The sequence below is a fragment of the Gallinula chloropus genome (assembly GCF_964237585.1).
Source record: "Gallinula chloropus genome assembly, contig: HAP1_SCAFFOLD_94, whole genome shotgun sequence".
Classification (NCBI taxonomy): Eukaryota; Metazoa; Chordata; class Aves; order Gruiformes; family Rallidae; genus Gallinula; species Gallinula chloropus.
In genome coordinates, this window is record NW_028168154.1 from 391234 (window position 1) to 418109 (window position 26876).

The 26876-nt window shown below is 42.0% G+C and overlaps 1 pseudogene across 1 annotated transcript in view; it reads left to right on the top strand.

The window, feature by feature from the left end:
* The window catches only part of LOC311204752 (nischarin-like), a 60218-nt pseudogene that overhangs the window by 27702 nt on the left and 5640 nt on the right, over positions 1-26876 (top strand). The window contains exons 3-14 of the transcript in view: positions 11436-11519; positions 12230-12419; positions 16736-16784; positions 18304-18467; positions 20022-20117; positions 21620-21715; positions 22185-22337; positions 22902-22956; positions 23356-23541; positions 23742-23870; positions 24273-24386; positions 25190-25298. The product of the transcript in view is annotated as a nischarin-like (transcript). The remainder of the gene's footprint in view (positions 1-11435; positions 11520-12229; positions 12420-16735; positions 16785-18303; positions 18468-20021; positions 20118-21619; positions 21716-22184; positions 22338-22901; positions 22957-23355; positions 23542-23741; positions 23871-24272; positions 24387-25189; positions 25299-26876) is intronic.

Sequence of the window (26876 nt, forward strand, 5' to 3'; positions counted from 1 at the left end):
TTTCTTTGTTATCAGTGCACTTTTCAACTGGGAATAACCACGACGAGATGCTGACTCTAGCTATATTGCTTTAGCATTCTTTTAGTACTGATGTAGTGTCACTTTTTAAATCATTCCAGGCTAAAATAAGCACCCAACTTCTCTGGCTTGGAAAAACTGGCTCCACCATCTTCATCTTGTACCTGAGCTGGGATTTATGTAGCTTTTGGCAAGCACAAACGAGGCTTCTCACCCAAATACCTGAACATATATTTAAGCCAATCACATGCACACATACACACATATTTGCCAAATACCATTGATTTTACTGGCTCATTGTACAACAAGATATATAAAATCTGGTTTCATACCATTTTACTTCTTTTCATGCTGTGTGTATAAAAATCCACTATTTAAAAATATTTCTCACTTCAGAATATATTCTTCATGACATTTATGCTTGTCCACCTCTCCTCAGATATAATATAAACATGATAAATTTCCCATATCCATTATTTGCAAACCTGTATAACTTGTACTAATCTTATACACTTAGCTAAAAAGTTCTGATTTAGAAAGTTGAGGTTTCTTGGGAATTGTTTTACTGCTGACCTATTGCCTAGTGAGAATCTATGCTAAGGGGTACCAGAGTGACCATCCATTTTTTGTTCATGCTGATTCAAACACTTTAATGTGCATTATTTTACTTCTGGAGCTCACTGGGGTTCAACTACCACTGTTGAACATCTAATCTGCACACTTGATGATTTCATTATCACTAATTTGTACACAACTATGACCTTCAGTTTTACATCAGTATTCTCTAATGATTTATTTTTAAAATACATTTTGTAGTTTCTAGGAGATTCTGGGAAGCAGTGATCAAAAAGGGAGTGTAAATGCTCCCATAGGAAGGCTCATCTGCTACAGCCTTTCAAAACAGTATCTCCTCCAAGTCCACAGTGTACCTACAACAGGTGCTACACTTTGAAACTGGGAAAACATAGGTAAAATTCAGTGTATAATACATGATATTTTAAAATATGAAGCAAATCTATACTTCTTTAAGATTAAGATTTGAACATAAATGATGTCTGCAATACATTACGCATATTTGTGAGTTCTAAATGACATGTTAACAAGGCCTGAAGAACATATATATACTTATATGTGTTGGTGTAAACTACTGTGAGCAAGCAGAAATCTCTACATTGTTGACGATAACCAATCAAAACTGATCAATTCAGAGCAGAAACTGTGGTTCTGATGAAGGGATTGTCGTGGTTTCACCCCGGCTGAGAGCTGAGATCCACGCAGCTGCCTGCTCTTTAAAGGAAAAGAGGAGGGGGAGAGGTGTGTGGCGGGGGTGAGGAAAGGGAAGGGAGAAGGAAGGGGCAAATAACAACCCAAAACCAAGAAACCAAAAGCCCGTGGGTTGGGATAAGGAGAGTTTACTAGAATAGCAGAAAGGTACAATATTAGAAAGCTAACAGGACTTTAGAGCAAAATTATATGAAGCTGTTGATACCCAATGCAGTGTCTCACTGAACCCACAGCTCAGGCCGTGCCACCCAGAGCCGTCCCGGAACCTGATCATCCCCCCAAAACCGCGCATCCTGGAGCCGCCCCGCTCCTCCTCCCATCAGCCCCCCTTTATACTGAGCAGGACGTAATTGTCATGGAATACTCTCTTTGGCCAATTTGGGGCACCTGTCCTGGCTTTGTCCCCTCCTTCCTCATTAATAGAGAAATATGAAGAGCTGAGAAAGTCCTTGACTGCTTGACCACAACTAAAAACATCAGGGTGTTATCAGCACTGTTTTCATTTTAACTCTCAAACACAGCATTCCATCCGCTGCTACAAATGAAGTGAACTCCATCCTGACTGAAACCAGGACAGGGATTTGAAAAATGGGAAATTTAACTACAGAACTGTAGAATTTTTATATCACAGATTGTACCAGGAAAATGAAGGTTATCAACTGCTGTTCCAATTAATACTGTACTCCCTATGGGATGAACATGTGCAGAGGACCCAAAAGTTCTCTGTGGTACAGCATTAATCTTCTACATGCAGTACAGCTAATGTTGACAGAGCTGTGGCTGTTGTCAGGCCTACTGATGACTTTTGAGTTTTTGACTTCATCTGCCTTCTAGTGATTTGCTCTCTGAAGATAAGTTTGATGAGGAAAAGATAAAAAGTCATCAGCACCTTTAGTTTACAGAGACAGAAACAATGCTGAGTAATTACAGATTATTTTTCTCTAAGAATGTTTTGAGAAATCATATTCCTAAATAATTTCAGAAAATTAGGTAGAAATTTAAAGTTTCTTCAATAATTAGGAATTAGGAGAAGAAAACACTACAAAAGCTGATAGAAAGAAATCCAAAGTAGGATCACAACTGATGAATCATAGAATAGTTCGGGTTGGAAGTGACCTCTGAATATCATCTGGTCTAATCCCTCTGCAATGAGCAGGGACATCTCAAGTCAATCAGGTTGATTAGAGCCCTGTTCAATTATTCAGCCGTGGTTTGTTTCAGATTTAAGGAGAGGAGAATAAACCAGAAGAGATTCACACTGTTAGGCCAAAAACATTGAATAGTGCAGGTCATGAGTTCATTCAAAATGTGTTTTTTAGGAAGACACATATCAGACCACAATAAATACAGAAAATCTTCTATGCCATAAAAAGAACTGCTCAATCATTTTGATATTCTGGACAACTTCTTTTTCCATGGTTCTAATGAACCATGGAATTCTGATTCTATTATTAGCAAGAAATTGGTAACAATCGTTTGTACCCTTACATCTGAAATTTTATTTTGTGGATAAAAGCTGAACTACTTTTTTCTACATAGCTAAAAAAGGAAGGAATGAATAAACAAGCAACTAAAACAAGAAAGAGCAAAGAGAGAGATAAAAGAAGGGAAGCATTGGGACAATCCAAAGGACCTGAATTTCCCTGCATGGAAATCATAAATGTCTTAAAGAATTGGATAAAACTTGGATAGAAAAAAGGTAAAGATAAATTAATGAAGTTTAGGTGATGTCCATGTGGACATTTAGGATGGGTGACAGGTTTCTCAGACCAAACACCTCGCTTAGTATACATGAAAGCATTCCCCAAAATCTATTCTGCATTTATTCTCATTATTCCTTTATTCAAATGCCTGAGTTGGAAACAGACACTCCACAGCTCTGTGCAGTAATCACTTGAAACCACCATCGTCAGAATTGCAAGAAAATGCATTTCTCCTCCAGTAACAGCTGTGGGAGAGATCAAGGATTATCCTCCTAGATTTAGACCACGTCCACACCAGCACTAGTGTGTTACTAGTTACACAGCCCCAGCTAGGCAAGCGTTTGTGCATCTGGAGATGGCAGACTAACGCAGAGCTCAGAGTGTCAATTTATCCTGTGTGAAATGACCGGGGGAGGGAGACATAATGAACAGCTGCATTGAGCTGAGAAGCGTAGGAGAAGGTGAATGAGAAATAGGAAGATAAGGAATAAAGTGAGAAATAAGAAAGGATAGAAAATGAAAGGACTGTATTCATATGTAGAAAATGTGTGCAAAGTCACTTTCCATTAAACACAGTAAAAATGAGAAGGGACGTCATTGTCCATCTGACTCCATTTATCTGATAATCAACACTTTTTATACTCGTAATCCTGAACTCTCGTTTTAAACCCACATTAATGAGATGATCAGGCATTTTTACAACTGCCTTATGAACCTTGCCAAAGAGAACTCATTTTCTCAGATCATTTGCTGCAGTATCAGTCCATCGTCTCATCCTGGCCAGACTGTCTCACCTGTTAGTATAAAATTATGCAGACAAATAAATTAAAGTGCTTTGACATTCCACTACTCTTTTTCTTTTTTTTTTTTTTTTTTTGGCTGAGGAATCTTTGGTCAGTAACCAAATCAGCAGTTTCAAAATATTAGCATTTACCCATTTTAACACACCTAAATTTTCTTTAACCAATCACATAGTTTCATATGTACCCAGGTGTGACTTGTTATGCTCTTCAACATCTTCTCATTCTGAAAATTTTTATTTGTATCTGCAAATCAATACATTTCCTGTTACCATCTACTTTTTAAACAAGCACAATGAGGTTCATTTTGACCTTTTAACTCAATGAGAGTTATGCCAGGAGCAGCAGTCTTGCATGACATTTTTGGGGAGGCTTGTGTTTCAGGCATACAGGGTTTGCTACTGTTAAGCCTCAGACTTCTGGTCTCCATCTCAAGTTTTAAAGCACATTACAGTAGGCTACGTGTGCCGACCCTAGCTAAAACTATGCCAGCATTTCCATAATAAAAGCTCTTATTTCCAGAGGTCCCAGCTGTACATTCAGCTGTAAAAATGTGCTAGGCTAAAATTGGATGTACAGGATTCAATGTGGAATTAATACAAATTAAAAGAAGATTCCACTTGACTATTTCTGAGCTATAGCTTCTGAAAAAGTAACGGTTTGTGAGATTCCTTTTTGCCCTCTCATCTTGTAAATCAAAAAGTAATTTAACTTTTTCAAAATATTGATGTTACTACGTGATGAGACCAGTTCTGCTTCCACAGGAAGGATTCCTCTATACCTTAGACACGGGGATTTATTTTCATGTATACAAGAGGGCAGCATCTGTAGTTGTTTACCAAGAATTCAAAAATGACACACTGTCATCCTGCCTACACAGTTCACTGCTACTGATGTTTTATGCTCATCAGAATCCTACTCCTGCAAAAGCAAGGATGTGTACATCAATATATAATTTTGGTTTCTTGGCAGGGGGCAGAACTCATAACGCACTCTGTCTTAAACTAGCTGTGGAAACCTTGTTGCTTTTACTTTATTCCTTGTGCTTTGTGCTGTTCTTTTACTTCATTTAGAATAAAGGTAGAAATAATACTAAATAATAGATTAAATTCTGACAGGTCTTCCTATTTCTCCCTAGTTTTATCTCTTTAATTCCATGAAGCTCTCCTAGGCCCATCCTTAACGATCCCATGTAACATGCCTTGCCTGTGTCTTCTACAACCTTGAAGCATACAGTTCTCTTCCACTCAAGCATATTGTAAGGGCTCAGAGGACGTGTCTGTGTGCTCTTTTGCAGACTGGCATGATTGATCTGTCTCAAACACAAGCTGTGTGACAGCACCCCAGTAGTACTGACCAGCTTGAGCCTACTGATTTGTGGCTGATTCAGGGAGCCTCTCACCTCTATCTACCAAGTATCTCATCATCATAACCGGATTGGCATGGAGATGGATGTTCCTTTTGCATCTTGAAAGCCTCCAGTTATGAGGACTCTGACACGTCCCTGGGAAGGTTGGTCAAGTAAATCACTGTAAAAAAACGTATTTCTTGCATTGAACTAAAACATCTCTTGGTGTAACTTCCACCCCCATGTGACTGCTTGTGAAGAGAGAGCCTGCATCCTATTTTCAGTCACCTGTTAAGTACTTTCCTGAGAATGAAAGGTCCATCAAGCTAAAGTATGATATCTAAGCTCTGGATCAGCGCAGCACTGACAGGAAGGAACCTCAACTTTCACCCATGGATGAGTGATTTTCACTAGCAGATTGTCAGAGTTTTCAAGTCTCAGAAATCTTAAAAACTTATTTACGTGAACATGCAAATCATGTTAAAGAAAAAGCAGTTTGGGGTGTTCTCATGTACTAATACCCTTATGTAAGATCTATACCAATATGATTGTAGAAGGAATCTGATGTGTAGCTTCTGAAATCACTTTTAGGGCAGGGCTGACACTGACATTAAAAAATTGCCTTTCAGCATAGTATTATGCATAAACAGTAGGCATGTCCTTGTGTGCACTTAGATAGAACTCTCTTTGTAATGCCAAAAAAATTAATTGCTGCATAGTACTGAGTTCAACTCTAATTTGCATTAATTAGGAACATGAATCCTGTGTGTGAGAAAGGAAGATCCTGTTAAATTAGAGTTCTGTCTTAATACTTTCTTGTTAAGCTCTTCTTCAACTTTAAAAGCTGCTCCTCTGCCACCGTGAGAATCAGCAAATTACAACCGGTCTTGCTCTGCATCCTTGGAGAAGGCTATGAAGACATCAGTCCTTTTGAATCTGTCGTCCTTTGTGATTCCTCCTCTTGTCTAATGTGTTATTCATCTTCACAATTATCTTTCATTCCCTTAAATTAGGTTTTTCCATATGATGTTTTCTTTAAATATGAACTATAATCATTGACTGGACATTGTGCTTTTGGGAGATTTCTTTTTTCCCAACTTGTTCCTTTCCACATTTTTTAATATAGAGAAAACATGGATTTGCCTCTCTCTGAAAAGAAATCAACAGGACCTTAGGAAACATTAAAGCCAAAACCAGAGTACTAATTGCCAAAAATGAACTGCTATAAAATTGCAGTGTTGCCACATTTAGGTAAAGGATATTTGTTGCTAAAACCAAGAACATTACTGTAGTGCAGGGGGCCAAATGCTTGGGATGATTTATCCAAGTCTACTTCATTATATTACATTTTAAGTTCATGTCTATGTGTAATCCTGGTTTTAGTTCTGGAAAAGCAAAGCGTCCCTGAAGCTTAATATAGAGGCTTCCTTCATAGCATATGCTAATGCCATTTGTGCATCTCTACTCTGAACAATGGTATAAGCTTGTGTATTAGGTAACTGTTACTATTTTAGTAAAGTGGCATTTATTATTATAGGTTAACCACATTAAAGAACAATGGTAAATTTATTTCATATATCCCAATTTTAATGTCATATACTCAATGAGTTCTATTATTTCTATTTTGAGGTGCAATGTGTTGCTTTTGCTTCCTTTCATCTTTGTTGTATTGATATCATTAAGTATAGTCTTACTTGTTTATAGAAAACTGATATAGCTCAATGTCAGAGAAGGTGGAGTATCTGTACTTTGGATCTTAAAATGTTGTGAAATTTAATACATGTATAGATGAACTTGATTGTGAATACATAAGAAGGCAACTGAACTTTGGTTCCCATCTGTAGCCTACAAGGAGGCATCATCACATAAAGGAGATGCATGACTTGGCAGAGTGATGCTGTACCAGATCTCACATAAACCTGGTACCACATGTCAAGGCATTATCATACCATCCTGCTTACCTTGGTAGAGTTCTCAATCCAGTGCAAAATAAAATCAGATGATTTGCATGTTCCATTACAAATTCAGTTCTCACACTTGCACTCGCTCCAGTCCTCCTATATACAATTTTACTGAAATGTTCAGGACAGTTGAGTTCAGACAAATCCATATCCATAGAGAGGCTTCCTTTGTCCTGAACTACCATAGTCCCATGAACCTCAACAGGCTTGAAATATTTAAAGCCACTACAGTTTCCATCAATGGAAAAAAAAAGTCAAAGAAGGTCTTAAGGTGTGCTGAACCAGTCCTGTAAAATAGTGTTCCAATAGACTGGATTAGAGTCCAGTTTGGACTGTACTCTTGGAGAGAGATGGAGACAAAGAATCCTTCATTTGCAGTTATTTCAAGAAGTGAACCAGAGAGTAGACCAGTTTCATTCCTCTTTAATTGCCCAGGTATTAGGATTGACTAGCCCATCAGATAAAGAGCATTTCAAAAATGTATATTGGGGTACATTACTGCTGCACTCCCAAATCCTCTGGAAGCTGCCTTGAGCTTTCAAGCAGAATAACTCAGACCACCAAAATCAGCTCTCTGTTACTCACAGTCTATAACAGACTTCACTTCCCTCATAAGCCACCTCTATTCATCTCATTGTAATACTCAAAAGCATATTAATCTATTGCCATTTTCCAAATTAATAGCATATTTTTAGTGTAAAACAATCCTAGATTGTTTCCTTTCTCTCTTTTGTGGAAAAACAAGCACAACAAAAATATCCCAGCAAACGAACAGCCCAAAACAAAACTGAACCCAAAACAAACAGACCCCTTCCCTGCTCACCTCCCCCCCAAAATAAACACTCCAAAACCTCCAGGGGTTTTCAAAATACTTTTTAAAATCTATTCTGACTCTTCAGACAGAAGTTCTTAGTTAAATTCTGAAGACCAAAACCAGCAAGAAATCTCCTAACATTATAAATCAGCCCTCTGACCTTTGTCAGCTTTGCTGTGACTTTAATTTCACTGCCTTATATCTGACTAAACTTTAGATCAGAGGGATATGCTACAGAGCCCTACACAGTATATACCTATAAAATAAAAATATGGTTTATTTCTATATCTAAAATATTTAATTACCTGGTAGCATCTGATTGTTGGAGAGTTGGGACCTGTCATTTTATAGCTATTGGATTGTTTCCTATAGGTTTTTCTCCTGGTTTTGGTATCTTCTTGTTAACATTTAAATGTTGAGGCCCTTTCAAGCACAAACTTTTCCTCCTCCCTTACATTTTAGTCATTCCTTCCTCTCTACAGTCAGCTCTTTTTAGAGACAGATTGAGTTTTATGTTTCTGATTTGACCAGGCACCAAATTAAGATCAGCACATGGCTTGGGGTTCAGGGAGAGGCATCACTTATTGAATCATCTGTATGACTGGCAGGTAAAGTCACTCACCCAAAAGGCAACCTGTCTTCCCCAGAGGGTGGGTCAAAGCTTTCATTACAAAATATTGGCCATTTTCTTCTGTTACTTAAATGATCATCTCCCCTCCCACATACACTCTGAAAGATAATTTCCAGAGGTCTAGTTATTTCAAATCTGTTTAAAATTCACAGGAGAAAACAATGCCTGCCATATTTAAAGCAAATACACATCCTGAAAAGCTGCTGCAACCAGTCCAGTGGGTTTTTTCATAATTTTATTTATTTGAAATATGTTGATACATACATAAATATGCATGAATTAATATTAATCCATATATTTTGAGTAGATATTTCATTACAGAATATTAAAAAAAAATCATATTCTTAGTACCACACTAGTCTCATTTCCCAGTTAAGAGAACAACAACAAACTTGCCAAAGCTAGGAAAAGTTTCTAAATGAGCTAGGAATCAAATTTTGCAGTTTTACTTCTGGTAGCTGAAGCATGTCACAATTTTCTCCAAAACCAGCACTTACCAGGGCTGTTCCACAGGTCAGATATGCTATATGGTACAGTTCAATCTGACCCCTATTAATATGGGAGTGATGGCAAAGGGGCAGGGGGGTGTTAGCCACCTCCTCCTGTCCATCACTTTAGGCAGTAGATACCTGTAGCTAATGAGAGATTGCCAAGGGCTAAGAATAGCTTTGTTGCCTTTACAGCCATAGGAATTCCCACTCTTCCCAGAAAGAGAATTATCATTACAGGAATCTGCTAATACACCAATCCCACGAGCATCCCTGAACCATGATGTTTCCCTCACAGATATTTCAGGGAAGTATAATTCAGCTTTTACCCCACTCAGGATGACTAATGGGCCGACTGCAGCTTCACTGTTACAAGGCAGGCATAGGGATTTCAAGAGGCTGCTCAGATTTATTGCAAAGATTTCAAACCATGGGGGAAAAAACCAAAGGAGCATCATCACACAAAACTATTGCTAGTGATTGGTTCATACTTAATTTTCAAGATTGTTCAAGCATTATTTTTTTAATGTATGAAAAAAAATACTATTAAAGACTTTTTAAAAATATCCATATCATTGGTATCACCATCTTCAAACTACCATGACCAGTCACATAAGCATGCTTCTGTTTCTTTAGGTGCAAAATTCTGCTGCAAAGTTGGGCTAAAAGGTTAATTTCTCCAATGCCTTAGTATTTGATTCTACATGGGATTAAGCAGGAGCAAAAAAAAAAGGAGAATAAAATTGTTTCCCTTTTTTTTTTTTCCACTATGTAAGCAGGTTTTGCAAGTAATTTAGAGAAATGTTATTATCAAGAGAACAGGGGATCCCTGAGATAGTTCTTTGAGAACTATTATGCTAAACTGGCTCACAGACATGGTTGTGAAAATTTTGAAAGGCATGTGCTGCATGAATGTGTCCACTCTCAGTCAATCCATGCCAGCATTCAGAAATTAATAGATCAAACACAAAAGATACAGGAAAATGGATTCTTTGGATTGGACAATTGGTTTCAGGAGTGGGGAATTTCAGGATGGATATTGTCAATGGTCAAATCTGGATTACATAGTCCCTGACAATATCCTTGATTTTCCTATGAAACAGCAAAGTTATTCACACTGAGAAGTATTTGGTGATCACATCTTCAAAACACTACGGCCTTGAAGGCAGAGGTAGGGACTGCCTTACACCAAGGAGGAGTTGTAGGAAGGTATTTGGAAGTAACTGAACATGTCGTTATTATCCATAATAAATGGTCAACACAGAAGGTGTGCAGATAACTTTTAGACATAAAAGATAAATTAACAATGCAAACAGTGTGTGTAGCCAATTAGTAGTTTTTAGCTTGCTCCATTTTACAGTGTGGTTTTCCGTTTATGGGATGTTTTTTAGATTTAGTTAAATAAGGACATAGGGGTTTTTTGTAGTTATTTTCGCCTTAGTGTTATTTTTGACAAGTCTTGCAAAAGAAAATATCACGCTCAGTGAAGGAGGTTCTTTTTGCTTCACAGGAAGGGGGAGATGTGTCCTGCAGCTTGAGAAACAAAGGCTCAAGCACTGCCAGGTGAACAGATAACGGGATGGAGCCTTCAGGCCATGAACCTCGGGGAAACTAAACAAGGTGGCAGCATCCTTGCCGGCCCCCTGCTGGGACAGGCTCCAGGAAAAAGTGTCCTCTATTGTTAAGGTGTAGCTGCTGTCTGAGGAGGGTTTAGAAGTTCTATTGGCATGATAAGATAGAGATGCTGCTGTGACAGCAAAACGTTGACCAATCAGATGTAGCCCAGGAACAGGGTGTGTTTGACAGAAAGCAGCCGTCTGCAGAGCATATAAACAGGAATGGTTCTTTGCAATAAATCGACTCTTGCTGGCATCAAGCTGTGTCCCATCGCAGCATTGCTTTAGATAACTGCAGTGATTCCTTGGGCATGATTGTAACCCTCAGGAAGCTGAGGAATAAAAACTTAACATCCAAGCAGCCAAAGGGCTTGTCCAGATTTCTGAAAGGTTCCATTTCTGCGTAGCTGTGACATGACAGCAGGATGCTCGCCAAGTTCCTCCACCTCTTGTGGAAATTGGGAGGCTGAAGAAAGGATGCTGCTGTTCCAGGCTTGTTGTGAGTAGCTATGCACACCAGCTTAACCTAGCAGAGATCTTTAGAAAACGTTGTGGCTTAGATGCTAACCTTTGGGTATCAAAAATAAAAGCAATTGCTTTATGTGCTTTGTGAATGAGATTAGGGATCCTACATCAGCAGAGTCACCTTAGAGTTCAGATTGGCTTTCAGGTAACTACAATACTTCCAGAAGGTAGAACCACAGAATTTCTCAGCTTCTCTTTAGGACATGCTTTGCTTGCATTGTCCCTTACTTTAATTTCTTCCTTTCAGGTGTACATTATTCAGGTCAGTGTTGGCAATCATCAGTGGACAGTCAAGCATCGTTACAGTGATTTCCATGACCTGCATGAGAAGGTAAGGTGGTTAAAGCTCTGGCCTCAGTCTCTTCCAAAATATTGTACAGTTTTTGTAGTGGTTATATGGGACAAACTTATTTTCCTCAAAGAGCAAGAATGCTCTGCCAGATGCCATCTGAAGTGCAGACTGAATCCTTTGTAGGAGCAGTGCTACTTGCCCCTCTTACACTCCCCTCTTGAACTAGGGGAAGTTGGCCTGAACAACTTTAGCCTTGGGCAGAAGCTTCCATCAGGGAGAGTGGAGTTTTACCTAGAGTTATTAAACTTTTTGCCAAGAGATGTTTAGGTGTTTATGATGAGCTGATCTGGTAATCTGAAGCTGGATTCACGCAAAGACTCTCTCTTAGGAAGGGTGGCTGATAAAACTGACCTTAGGCAGTAGCATGGGTTAGTTACCAACCAGTGCTGAATAAACTGGGCAGCTTTTTCAGAAATGTACTAGTAATTCTGTTGCTTTATCAACTTCATTACATTCTGCCTTGTGGTAACTGTGAGCAATTATCTCACAAAACACTATTATTCAGCTTCTCACAATTTTATAAAACGGTCTTTCTGAAAAATACCGAAGTCAGTAGGTAAAGTTACCAAAGTAACTGTATTGGTTTTGTTCTACCAGGATTGAGCAACATGCTCTTCATGTGTTCTGTCACATCTTATGTGTGAGTTCAGGTTGTGAGTTGGGTCATAACTCTGGTCTTTGTCTTTCAGCTTGTTTCAGAAAATAAAATAAAATAAAATAAAAATCTCCTACCTCCCAAGAAGATTATTGGGAAAAATTCCAAAAGCCTGGTGGAGAAAAGACAAAAGGAGTTGGAGGTCTACCTGCAAACTCTGCTAGTCAAGTTCCCTGTCACTGCTCTGAAAAGTTTTGTCACACTTCCTACACTTTCATTTCTATGTAAGTTATGTTTTTAGCATATAAAAACGGAGGCCTGAGGGTCTTGCTTGGAGAGACCTGTGTGGAATCTTCACAAAGTAGCTGGAGCTGCTCTTTTTCTGCCTTTTGCACGATGCAACAAAGCATATTTTTCAGATTTTTGACAGCACTTTTTGTTGCAGTAGGTGCTGTGCTGACAAGTAGTGTGGGTAGGGACTCAAAGAGGAGGAAATAAATGCTGGCAGGGTAGCTGGAAGCTGTGAATAAATCTGCAGCTGAATTGGTTGTTAGGCTGAAGTCAGTAGTGCTGGCTCTCTGAAGGAGCATTGCAGAAGCGATCCACATGCACCCCTACTTAGTGGTTACTGCTTAGATCTGTGGTTCATTCTTGGACCAGTTTCCAGTAGCCTGAATGAAGAAAAATGGTGCTTCTCCATGAGAAGCTCACTGATGGAGTGGCCTCTAGAGAAACAGCTCCAGCCAGCAGACAGAATGTTAGGGTAAAGGAAAATAAGCAGTGGCTTGCTTTTGTGTTCAGATTGTGATTTGTTCATTCATCTCTTGTGGATAATTGGGCTTTTTTACAGTATGGCATCGTGTTGTAAGGGGGAGATTGAACTTCATGAAGAGGAAAATGCACTGGAGAACTCTGTGGAAAGGAGGACCAGTAATTGCTTCAGGGTGGGATGTGCTGAGATGGCTCTTCATGGTTTCATATAAAGGCTTCAGAAGTAGTGGGTCATTAGATGCGTTGATACAGCTTTAGCAACAAAGAAGAACCTGCTTTTGTTGTATTCCATGAATGTAATTCCCCTGCTGAGGCCTGAGTTTGACTTGCATAAACTGTTCATGGTGCTGCTATTGCCCTGCAGATGTGAGCAAGGAGGACTAGTTTGTCATGAGGGAGCTTTTGTAAGTTGATTGGTGGTTTTAAATCTGTTAAATGTGTGTGATAACATAGGGAGAATTCTGTTAAGATGGAGCAAACTTCCGGATCACCAGGAAGTTTCTCTCTTAAATGGTGTCTGTTTCATTAATGTTTTGGTCCAGTAACTTCAACAAAGATTTTTATGCAGGCAGAAATTCTTCCAGTCATTCTCACTTTTCAGTTAGATGATTTCTTCCTTGCTGTAATGTTCATCCCTTTTCACTTCTTCAAAGCACTGCTGTTACTTGCATATGAATGCTTCCATGCTTGTGTATTGTGTTTGTGTATTATCATAGAATGATAGAATCCAAGACTGGTCTGGGTTGGGAGGGACCCCAAGGATCACAGACCTCCAACCCCCTGCCACAGGCAGGGACACCAACCTCCAGGCCTGGAGCTACACAAGGTTGCCCAGAGCCCCATTCAACCTGGCCTTGAACACCCCCAGGGATGGGGCACCCACCCCCTCTCTGGGCAGGCTGTTCCAGCCCCTCACCACTCTCTCTGTAAAAAGCTTCCCTCTAATATCTAATCTAAACCTTCCTTCCTTTAGTTTTAATCCATAAATGAGTGAAGCTGTTGTTTAATCTGCATTTCTTTGTTTAGGGGAGTCTGGCTTGAGGTAGAAATGCAATTGTTTGGGACTTGAGAGTACTTTTTAAATATTTACCAAAAGTAGTTAGCTATTCAGCAGAAAAGCTAAATATTTGCCACAGGAATTCAACTGGGGAATAATCTTCCTGCAGAACTTTGGTCTTCTAAAATATCTTTACAATATTAGCCCATGTGCATGCTTGAGGCTTTATAATGCCTGATACTGCCTCATTAGTTTATATAGGAAGGCTGGTGATGGCACCAAGCTGTGTGACACGCTGGAGGGAAGGGATGCTGTCCAGAGGGACCTTGACAGGCTTGAGAGTTGGGCCTGTCCTGAAGGTCAACAAGGCCAAGTGCAAGGTCCTACCCGTGGGTCATGGCAATGCCGAGCACAGCTCCAGGCTGGGTGGAGAACAGATGGAGAGCAGTCCTGAGGAGGAGGACTTGGGGATGTTGGGGGATGAGGAGCTCATAGTGAGCTGGCAGTGTGCACTTAGAGCCCAGAAAGCCAACTGTCCCCTGGGCTGCTTCACAAGAAGTGTGACCAGCAGGTCAAGGGAGGGGATTCTGCCCCTCTGATCTGGAGTGACGCCCCCTGCAATGCTGCATCCAGCTCAGTGGTCCCCAGCACAAGACAGGCGTGGAGCCCTTGGAGCAAGGCCAGAGAAGGCTGGAGCACCTCTGCTATGGAGGCAGGCTGAGAGAGTTGGGCTGGTTCAGCCTGCAGAAGAGAAGGCTCTGGGGAGACCTTATAGCGGCCTTCCAGTCCCTGAAGGGGCTACAGGGAAGCTGGAGAGGGACTGGTGACAAGGGCAGGGAGGGACAGGACAAGGGAGAATGTTCTTAAGCTGGAGGAGGGGAGAGTTAAATTGGGTATTAGGGAAAAAAAATCATCTTCCCAGGGACAGTGATGAGGCCCTGGCACAGGGTGCCCAGAGAAGCTGGGGCTGCCCCTGGATCCCTGGCAGGGTTCAAGGCCGGGTTGGATGGGGCTTTGGGCACCCTGGGCTGGTGGGGGGTGTCCCTGCCCATGGCAAGGGGTTAGAACCAGATGGGCTTTAAGGTCCTTTCCAGCCCAAAGCTGCCTGGGATTCTGTGATTATTTTTTTTCTTGTCTATTCTTATTTGTAGCATTTCCAGTAGGGATTATTTAATCTTATTCCCTAGGTTAATGGAACTAAACTGGTGTAGAAATAACCACAGTAAATACACTACAAGTGCTTTGCAGCCTTTGTGTTCCAGGGGAAAGCTGTGTCTGGCTTGGCAAAGAGCAGCAGTTGGATGTGACAGCAGTGTACAACCTTATTGTTGCTTTGGTGTTGAACAGGGGTGTGCAGTGATATGGGGGTGCTTACTTCCTTGCAGTGTCTTATACTTTGTCATCTTAGATTTGGTTTCTTAACTTCCAGATAGAAGCTTTTAAAAGAAAATAATTGAGTACCCAGAAGCTGCTGTTCAGAGACACCTGCAAACAATGGATTTCTGTGGGATTGGTGCATATAAGAGAGCGAAGACAGAGGCCTCTTGTAGGTCTGACAGAGGACTAGAGCTCCTTTTCTGTGGGCTACAATACTCCACGTCATGACCTTGTTTCGATTATAAATGTAGGAAAATTCTGCTGTGTCCCCCAGATGATGAAGGGAACACAGAGCCTGGGTTTCAGTCAGATCTCTGCATGCCAGGTGAGTGTAACTGGCTTTATCCAATAACAGAACTGTTGGATTTTGTTCGGAATGCAGCTTCGAGCTGCTTCTCCAAACTGTTCCTCCTCAGTGAGTGGGGTTTCAGTTATACTAAGAATGTGCTTGTCTGAAATGTTTGCCTCATCAGATGAGCTGAACTGTGCTGCAGATGGCCCATGGATTTATTTCCTTGTCATGAATCATGAGGGGTTTGTCAGTGAAGTAAACTCCTCAAATACTCATTTCATGATGATCTGTAATGCCTGTTTGTCCTTTGCAGCTACCTTAAAATGAGATGTGTGTGCCTAAACTATCACAGATAGTTTTTTGTTCTTCTTGTGAGCCTTAGAGAGAGCTCTTGGAAGAGCTCAGAACTATTTCTGGACTTCTACAGAGCATTTGCTTTTTGTGAAGTATGGGAAATACCTGTACCGACCTTTGTGCTCCTTTAGATTTTAAAAGAACAAATTCCCACAGGGAGAATTTTCCAGGCTTTTTCTTTTCCTCCTGGAGCTGTCAGTGTGTAGAAAGGGGGTTGAGCACTGTGTAGGTCCAGAAGGGCAGAGAAGATAGAGGATGGTGAACAGGGACTTTGAATTCTTCTTCAGCAAGGAGGTTAAGTCCAGAAGACTAATTTTTACAGATCTCTTCTTCCCTGTAGACTTGTTAATCTAAAGTTATCAGTGTATTAGTGATGCTCCAAGGAAATGTTGAGTGCTTAATTGTCCTGGTTTTGGCCAGGACATTCATGCATTAGGTTAGTCTAATGTTAAAATTTGAAGAAAACTGTACTGGTAATAGTTTCTTTAAAACCAGGCTTTGTTTGGCATTGGGCTGATGATGGTCAGTAGGAATTGCTCTAGTTGCTGTTGCCCTTTTTGAAAACATGCAGTGTGTGATTATTTAAATGTAGTTCAGTATTTTCCATCTTGGAAATGAAAAACCTATGAAATTAAATAATTTGATGAAGTATTTTCAAGTTACAAAGAGAATCTATAAGATGTGATGACAGTTGATTTCTATTTTTAAAAGTCCTGTACCACAGCAAAAAAGGGAGACTTATTTTGGCCAAGGATACACTTTGAACTGTAAGTGTGTAACACTTCATTGCAATGGTTTAATCTTTGCAGGAGATCAATGGGATCACTGCTGCACTGGCTGAAGAGCTCTTCCACAAAGGTAAAGAACCTGCAAGAATTTAACTGGGGATGGTTCCCTCCATGTGCATGGGTGTGTATACCTGTGAGATTTAATCTCCAGACCATGAGATCTGAGTCTTTCACATCAGACCGAGACTTGTTCTTCCTCTTCACCTGTTTCTTGCTGTTTGTGCTTTGATCCAAGCTGTATTTGAGGAGGAACTGTCACAGAAGCACAGCTGCTTTTGGAAATAAATCAGAAATTGATGAATTCCTTGGTATGTTTTAGTGCAACCAGTCAGGAAGTTTGTGTCATTTCAGTGAGCCTTGATAGAGTGTGTTGAATGCATCACTTCACCTGTCTTAATGTTGTTCTTCCAGAATTCAGGAAACATGAGACCTTCTGGTCAGTTAATGAAAGGATGTGCTTTTCTGAGGTTGACAGCTGACAATGAAATGCACTACTGCAACATCTCTAAGTGGCTCACCAGGAGCAGGAGGCGTGTGAAATGATTAACCCATGCTGGCTTTGTTTTGAGGGACAGGCTGAATGCTGTGCTGTGATTCTGGCTGGCTGAGGTGATAGGTGAAGCGTGGTCCAGATTGTTCTGGCACAAAATCTACTTTAGGTGAAGCCACTTCAGAGGGTGCACTCAGCAAATTGTGGAACACTTTAAGGAAGGTCCTGAAGAACTGTTCCCTGACTCTGTAGTGCCTGTAGCCTCACTAGTGCCAAAATCATTGATGTCTGAACTCTGTGTGTGAGTGGAACCTTGTGGTGATGTGCAGCTGGACTCTGGGACTTGCTCCCACTGAAGCCAAAGGGAGAGAACTCTGCTTATCAGGAAAGCCGATGCTCTCCTGTCTGTCAGGTCAAACTGGTGTCCTTAAAAGGAAGAGGAGGAAGATGTTAATTCCACGTGTGCATGTATTCTGACTGCTGTAATCCACATTTGCTCTTGGGATGCTGTCAGAGAAGCTTTTGGATGCTGTTTCCTAGTGTTCCTGGAAAGAAATGGGATTGTAAAAATGTTGCCAGATAATGCATTTCCTGCCCTGGGAGCTTGCTCTGGTGGTAGTGTGGTGAAAGTCCTCAGACTGTCCAAGAAAATGCTGCAGCTTTGCACATCAGCAGCTTAGCAAAGGATGTCAGGTTTGTCTGTTAGATGGTAGGTGCTGCTTTTTCTGGTTAGAGTAAGTCTGAGCTGCTATTGAACTTAGGGATATCTCAAAGTTTAGCAATTTCTATGTTGTATAAATGAACTTTGGTTCCAGCCCTGTTAAGAGGGAAATTTGCCATTAGTTGTGTTGGGAGCTTAAGGCTTGAATGCAGAGAGTGCCTGTTTGAACACTTGGGTTATTCTGGTGTTAAAGAAAATTTATCTGAATTCAGTGCTTCTACTTTAGAAGCAAAAAGGACATTGTTTTGGTGCCTTAATCATGAGCTTAGAATATAAATGACAGAGATGAAATCGCTGACATTAGGTTTTGCAGGTACCATTTGCTCTTTGGTAACTGGGGCAGCGTTGTGTTCGATACCATCATCCTGTGTTTTTCAGGAGAGCAGCTCTGAATGGCTGGAGAAGTCTTCAACATCAGACCCTTGCAGCCATATGCTGTCACTCTACAGTTGCTGCAGGGGAAGCCTACGTGTGCTAATGGAGATGCCAAAACTGATCTAGGTCATATTCTAGATTTTACCTGTCGACTCCAGTATTTCAAGGTGAGCCATGTTTGCACAAGTACTGGCGGTGTTTCTGCCAGAGTGATGGGATTCTTGGCATGCTTCTGGAGCCTAGTTAGAATGCACAAGATCTTTACTGGCAGTAAACACCTGTAAGCATTTAGAGCTGGGTGTTAAACAGGTGCTTATTCTACCAACCTTCAACATAGTTCTCTAAGGAAGACGTTGATTCTGCCATGTGATGACATCTCTTCAGCGGTGCCCTCTAGGGTTTCTGTGACAGAGCCTTACTGGGTGCTGATAGGCAGGAAGGAGGCAGGAAATATTCATTTCAGCCTTGCATTCTTTGACAACACTATGGCTAGGCCAGTGCATACAGATGCATACATGCATGTGTGTGTAAGTCCTGTCCCCTTTCTCACCTTTAACTGTATTGGAAAGTTTAAAAAACCCCAAACCAAACTAACAAAACCATCAGTTTTAGAGATGAGTGGCCCAGAATTTCTAGGAAAAATGCCATTACAGAACAAATGTAAAATGGCCTCAGATAATTTTTGTCTGGAACCAGTTTGATATTTTGTTCTTCTACCAAATCAGTGAATTACAAAGACTTTTGCTGAGTAGCTTTTTTAACACTGCTTGCTACAGGTCAGTGTCTTTTCAGCCCTTTTATTACATGAAGAATTTCCTTGTAACTGTGTGGTATGTTCAAAGATGAAACGAAGTAGTGGTTTGGGTAAGGTGCACTGGAGGGCTTGGAAAGTTTAGAAAGCAAAACCGCAGCTCTACTGTTATTCCTGTGGATCTTCAGTTGCCTTTGCCATCCTCTGTGTGTAGAACCTGTTGTTCAGAGGATTCTCTGGGTGGAGAAGAACATATGATTTAGAAAAATATTATATACAGCATATTATTTAGAAAAATACTTGAGAGTTTCTGGCCCTTCTGAAAGCTTGTGAGTGGGAGCCTTCAGAGTTTATAAGATATACGTAAGACCAAAAAAAAACCCCAAACCTTAAGAGATTTCTCCCAAAATTTTATTCACAGCAACCAGAACTGCAACCGCCTGCCTTTTGCACTGGTGCCATGTGCTCTGGCCAGAATGCTATGGGCACATGGGAAAACTAGATGCCTTTTTATGAGATGGTCTAATGCTTTCTTCAAATCCATCTTGTCAGTGCCTTGGACTTCATCCCCTGGGCTGGAATTGAAGACAGTTCTGTCCTGGAGGATCCAGGTGTTTCAGGGAAGCTGGTTTTAGTGAGTGCCACTCTGGCTTGATCAGCTGTGGATGAAGCCTTGCTCAGTCTTGTCTGTGGGATTTGAGTGCCCCATGTGCTACAAAATACAAGCACCAGGTGGCACCTTAAGTTCAGTGCCTCAAGTTCAGAGCACTTAGCTGGAGTAACTGATGGTTTGGGTTTTTTCTGCTGAAGAGTTAATCTGCGAGTTTCCTGTATCATCCCGTGTTTGACAAAGGGGTTGGAGCTGTGGCTGTCCCAGCTGCTGTACTTGTGCTCTTGCCCGTGCACAGCTGTCTGAAGTGAGCACAGGTTGGGTTGTGTACACTGACTGTTCTTCCTTGTTGATGACCAGGTCACTGGAACAGGGGGACCTTTTGGAACCAGTAAGATTCAGGAGCATCTGTTGCCGTTTGACCTGTCAATTTTCAAATCTCTTCATCAAACAGAGGTACAACTAAGCTACTGCCTGTAATTTGAGGGGCTCTGTAAATGCCAGGTCTGGTGCATGTCTCTCAGGCTTGGTAATTGCTTTGCTTTGGTGCTGGGGTTGGGGCATGCAGTGTTCAGGAGGAGTGTTTTATTTGGGAAACAGTGTGGGGTTTTTCTCAGGACTTGGCAATACGGATGCCAGATGTAAATATTCAGAAGAGCTTGTGCATGTCTTCCCAAAGGATGTGTGTCATTTCCAGTGTATGCAGAAGCTACCCCAGGGTGGCTTTCTGTCCCTGTGAAGCTCCAACAGATGGGTGCTAATGGGAGCTCTTATTACAAAGTACTTCTTGTTTGGGAAGCAGCAGGGATTTCTGAATTGATGTGAATTTGCTTGAGAAGGTTCACTTGAGCGCAGCGCTTCTGGCTTGAGAATTTGCAGCATTTTTTCGTTGCTCTGCTCTCAGTGTGGATCACAGGGCTTCCACTGGGAGTGTTCAAAACCTCTTTCATCCCTTTCAGATCTTTCCAGACTGGGAATGCCTGGTTGTGTCACACAGCCCTTACCCTGTGCTCCCTTCTGTTGGGTTCAGGACCTTTTGTTGGACATGCCTGCTGTCTCACTGATAGGAGAGGCTGTGCTGGTTAAGAGCTGCAGTGCAGTCCCCAAGTCAGGGACTTCCTGACATCTTAGTGTGGGAAGGAAACTTCAGTGGGCTGGTGTTGGGAGTGTGTCTAGCATGGATAATTTCAGGAGTAGCTTTGTTTAGTGTGGGGAGAATAAAAAAGGGTTTTGTTTTGAAGACTTTTGTGCCTGTGGGTTCCTGAAAAGTGCTGGATGGGCTGGCAGCAGACCTGCATTTTCATCTCGTCGTAACTGCTGCCCAAAACCAAACAGTGGTGATCTGGAGAGGTGCTTCCAGGGGCAGAAGGAGTTCTCTGGGAACTGGTTGTTGTTGCACAGTGTGCCCAGGGAAGGACCCATTTGCTAGACAGAGGTTGAGTCACATTGAACTGCAGAAAAGACTTTTATAATGTCAAACTTAGTCTGTGTAATGAGCTCATTGGTGTATGAACTGCTGAGCTGGGCATCTCCCCTCCCCCGGACAGTTGTTTATTCTTTGCAGTAAAGAAGGTGGGATACAGCAGTAACTGTGTTTGCAGGTCGATCTGCACAGCTTGAGGTACCCACCTCTGCGGTTGGTGACAGTCAAACACTGCGCCCTGTTCAACTGCCTGGGCGGTTGAACCTGGGGGAATGCCCAGGGAAGGTAGAAAGTGCCTAGAGAAGATGTTTTGTGCAAAGAAATATTTGGGAATTAGTTTTTCTGTAGTTGTGCCCCTAATTTCTTGCTGTAGCTTTACCAAATGTTGGGCTGTCTGACCTGATAGTCCCAGGTTTGAAGGCAGTGCTGTAACTACTTTCCGGACCGGGAGGGAATCCGTCCTTGAAGCTTTCAGTTGCCTCTGCTGTGTCCCGTGTTTGTTCTGCCATTTCTGACTGTCATGTTTTTCCAATAGATCAGTCATTGTGGGGGGAAGCTTCTCAAAGGGCTGACCTCATCCAAACATGCTCTGGCCACAATGAGTGTTCGGTTTTCGGCAACATGGATGAAGGTGAGAGGGAGTTTCTGATGGGCGTTCGAAGCGCGTGCGAGAATCGCGCCTGTGGTGGGGGAATCCCCATTTGGAGCCCTGGTCCTTTTCTGTCCTGCCTGTTGCAGGTTCTGCTCTTAAAGCTGGGAAGCAGAAAGGGTTTGCTGGCCTCTCAGAACAGACTTGAAGTGATGAGATGTGTCCCTTCACAGGGATGTTTCTGATGCTTTGATTGGAATGTGCTTCTGTTACTCCTCGAGAGCTGAATGCGTGTGGCTTCTTCTCTGGGCTGTGATTTGGCAAGGGTGTGAGGAGCGTACCTTTCACAGTCGCTCTCTTCCTTCCCATTCTCCAGCCTGGGTTGGCTGCCAGTGTTTGGGACTCCCTCCCTGTGGATCTAAAATAATTCTGACACACTCAGCTCCTGCTTTAAGACCATAACATTATTATTAACATATTAACATATTTTTAGGGTGCTTGTCTTTAACAGGAAATCCTGGTGCCAGAGGCCTCTGAGTTTGATCAGTGGGAGCCAGAGGATGCAACTTCAAGCTGTCCAGTGACAGCAGTTATCCCAACTTGGAGAACTTTAACAACCTTGGATATGAGTCACAACAGCATCTCTCAAATTGATGATTCAGTGGTAAGAAATCTTTCTTCATTTGTGGGGGGAAAAAGGGTGGCTGGTCTTCTGTGGCACGTGACTCAGCAGGGATTTTGCAATTTCTTCATGTATCTCTCTTCTGAAAGATTTCCCCTTGCACTGTCCGTGCTTGAGCTCCACAAGGTAATGATGTGGAGATCAATGCACTGCTGAGCTTACTCTGGTTTTTGCTTCTGTAATCTTTATCCAGGGTTCTGTGTAATACAGACAGGCCTGTTTGATGAGCTGGAAAGGCCTCTTAAGGAGTTTGATCTGTAATTAGTGGGGCTAAACTGGGGGCAACTTGCTTGTCTTCAGTGAGAACCCAGGTTTCAAATGCAAATGTGACCGTGCTCATCAGAGTAATCTGGTTCTCTCACGAGCAGGAGTCTGCACTCTGGCTGCACTAGAATGGGTGCAGAACGCTTTTTACTGCTGAAAGCTGAGAAGAGGGTCTGTGCCTTGGAGAGTTCCTGCCCTTTGCCTGTTAGTTGGTTGATGAAGGAAGTACAGCCAGGTTTCTAAGCTAAAACACATTTAACATGTGCACCTTTTCCCTTCTAGAAATTAATTCCCAAGATCGAGTCACAATGGGGTGTCTCTGGTAGAAAACTTACAGGTAAGGGATGCTTTTGAAGGTGATGTTTGCCAGGCTGCCCAGGACCTTCCAACACAGGTTGTTTTGCTAAAGGATTTTGCCACTCATCTAGCGGAGAAGAGTTTAAGCCCAAATAGCTTCCTAGCATCAAGCCCTCGTAAGGGTGCATTTCTTACTTGCCAACACCGACATGCAACATGTAGTTCTTCACTAAATCCAGTCGTTGCTGGCTGTGTCAATGGCTTGGGAAAAATAGAGTGGAGGAAGTTCCCTTTCCTGCAGGCTTAATCCTGTGTAATGAGCAAGTTCGTGTTGTGTTTGTCAGCTGGGCAGCATCCAGCATGAGCAAATGGACAAGCCTTTGATATGGTTTAATTTTAGCAAATTGGTGTGTGACCTGGATTTTCTGTGCTCTCGTAGCATCTTTACAACCTTGTTCACCTGGACTTATCCTACAACAAGCTGACATCGCTGGAAGGTGTTCACACAAGACTGGGAAACATCAAAACTCTGAATCTAGCAGGAAATCAGCTGGAAAGGCTGTGTGGTCTTAACAAGCTGTACTCTTTAGTCAACTTGGATCTGAGCAACAACAAAATCAAACAGGTGACTACTGATTTTAGTGTCAGATTGCTTTAGAACACAAGTGATTCCTGTTAGAGGGCGAAAGTGCAAATAAAGTGGCTGGAGAGAATTTTTTTTCCTGGTTACTGTTTGTATGTAATTTAGTCAAGAAATGCTTAGACTGTGGTGGTGTTCTCATTTAGCCAATCTGTGTATTCATCCTTTTACTGAAAAACTTTCAGATTGATGAAGTAAAAAATATAGGAAACCTCCCGTGCTTAGAAAAGGTGGTGTTATCCAGCAACCCACTGAGCATCATCCCTGACTATGGGACCAAAGTACTGGCTCAGTTTGGGGACAGGGCTTCAGAGGTACGTTAGAACAGCTTTTTCTTTCTAAAGCCTGGTGAGGAAAGTTGTGTGAATGCTCTACAAGCCTGGGGAGTTTTTGTGGGGGTTGGAGTACGTCTCTAGAGAATGGAACCATGTATACGCTGCTGGGCGTGCTCCTCAGAGCTAAGGGAGAGCTTGCCCTGCTTTCACTGGGTAACAGGGTGTTCCTGTTGGAAGGTGCCTGTGTCAGTGGGGTGTGGAGCTTCTCAAGCCCTTCTGAGTTTGCATTCAAGTCATGAGGTCTGACGTGGTCATTACCTTGTTTACAGGGTTACAGACATGCACAGCATCTGCATCAAACTATTTATTTATGACATAAGTAAAAATAAGTTACAGAGCTGCCTTGTTTTCTGTATTTCTGGATGTTTTTAACATTTTTAGGTCTGTCTGGATAACACTATCACCACAGAAAAGGAACTAGACACAGTGGAAGTGCTGAAAGCCATTCAGAAAGCCAAGGAGGTGAAACACAAACTGAGCAGCTCTGATCAAAAGGTGAGTTGGGTGCTGTGAGAGCAGAACGTGCTGGGTACAAAAGAAGCCTGTGAGCCCTCTCCAGATTGGCTTTGAGCAGAATTCCTTAAACTCACTTCTCATGGAAGTGTGTGCAGTGTTTGTGCTTTACTGCAGTGTGAGGTTTGAACATCACCTCTTTCTCTTATTTAGATTTCAATGCAGTTTCAGGATGTTCCTTTTTCTGCTGGCTTGGGCTAGAGGAAGTGGGAGGAAAAGAGAAAATGGCCTAATGGTACACACAATAAATATGCAGCTGACCTCAACAGCTGTATTTTCCATCTTATACAGAGAGTGCTGAGGTGTGAGATCAGTGCTTGTGTTGCAGAGGACTGAAATGATTTTCCCAGACTTTCTTCTTGCGAGTATTGAGCAATGGGAAAGGATCAGAAGTCTGAATTGTCCTGTTCTCCTGTCTGCTGTGCAGTGGCTTAATCTTGTTCTGGAAATAAGTTGTATTATCAGGAGCTGTGATGCCCCTGCAGCCTAAGAATCCTGTTGTCGTTGTGGTTTGTGAAACTTGCTGCTGGTTTTGTCAGTGCAGGGATCAGTGATCGGAATGACTTCTCTAACCGAATTCTTAGTGGAATTCTGCTTAGTGGGAAATGGGAACTTGAGAGGATGTGAGCACCACCGTGTGGCACCCCTCAGAAACCCAACACATTTAGTACTAACGTTCTTTTTACTCCAACTGGGAAATCTTTGTAGACTTGGTGCAGTTCAGGTTCTGACGTGTCCCGTGTGTTTAGGATTTCTCTTTAATTATTGCCTACTTTCTTTATTAGATCAGTGAGGACTCCAGGCTCACCGCTGCCAGCTCCAAACCAAACTGTTCTTCTGTTCCTGTTCGTCCTTCCTCTCCCTCTCTGCCTCGTCCTGTCAGCTCCAGCCAAGGTAATCATGTATGTATCGTGCTGCTGGGCTGAGCCTCTGGGTTCTGCGTCTCTGGGCTGCACTGATGTACCTGGATGTTCTGTGTAGGGATATGGGGCTTATCAAGACAGAGCAGACAGACCCGGCAGCTTTGGCGTAGTGCAAGTGACATGTGACCTGGCAAAGCTGCCCTGATGTTCACTGTGGTGTTAATTAACTGGAACAGAAGTTGGGGCACGGGGCTGCTTTTACTGCAGAAAGCAGCAGCAGAGGACTGTATCTCTCTTGCTAGTCTAGATACATGCCTTCATGGGAACTGTGGCATCTGTAGACACGTTCTAAAACTGCTTCTCTGCTTGTTGGTCTGCACAAGGGGAGCTGGAGCATCTGTTCCATTACTGCTGTTGGCAAGGGCTGTGTTTCTGTCAGGCCAGAATGGAGGTCGGAAAAGGAGATGAGTAAGAGGCAGTTCTGGAGTTTGGGTTCAGACTGAGCCTGTGATTTCAGCACACTGTTGTGTTCCACAGCACCTGCTGACCTTACCTGAAAATCCATTTCACTGGATGCTTCAACCAAGGGTACCCACTGCATTAGAACGTAGAACAGTGGCGTGTCCTGCATCTTCTGCAGGGGCCTGTGGGACTGACTGACTGGGAAATTCATGTGTGTCTGAGAAGAGATAAAGATGCTTTTGCTTTTGCCTGAATGAAAGCTTAAAATGCAGTAGGGTGTATCTGGTTGGGGACGACTTTGTAACCATTTAGAAAAGTGATGACAGTCTCCATAATTTGGGGCGAAACAGCTTACTCTTACCAGTGAATTGGTGGGTGGGGGAAGAGGTCTTTGGAAAGAGTCTGTTCCTGGCATTTCTGCAGAATCAGTAGAGGTCTCAGATCACTCAGTAAAAATGAAGTGACAGCGTTTAAGTTAAAGGAGAAGCAATTTAGATGCAGGTTTAGTTGCTATTTATGTGCTTGATTTGCCTTTGGAGCCCTTCTGGATAACTTTTCACCCGCAGGTGAAATGCCAGGTTCTCCCAAATTAAGCCAACGGTTGCTTTAAAGCATCAAGCATTAAAGTTGCAGGAGTGAGACAGCCTGGCTATAGGGCAGCCTGGGGTTTTATGCAGGGCTAGCTGTAAAGATGCATGCTAGCAGTGGCTGTGACTGTTTAGGTGTTACTTATTGGTCAAACATCTTTTTCCATTATTGCAAATGTTTAAGGAGCACATGAATCTTGGAAAAAATACCAAGATCTTTCTGAACTACTTGGGAATTTTATAGGAAAACTGGTGTAAGACTGGGGTTACTGACTGTGGTCCTTTTCCATAAGATTCCTGTAGTAGAGTCTTGAGGAAGGGCTTTTATATTTATAAAAATAAATATAAAAGTGGGATATAAATATATAGTGGGATATTTATAAATATATTAATATATAGTGGGATAGCAAGGAGTAGGACAGGATTAGGACATTCCTCAGCTTTAACAACAGAAATGAATTCTTTGCTACATACCTAGCTATCAAGGGTTGTTTTCAAAATACTGATTGTGAGAAGTCTATTTTTTAAAAAAAGGAACTATGCTGGGCAATTTATTTCAT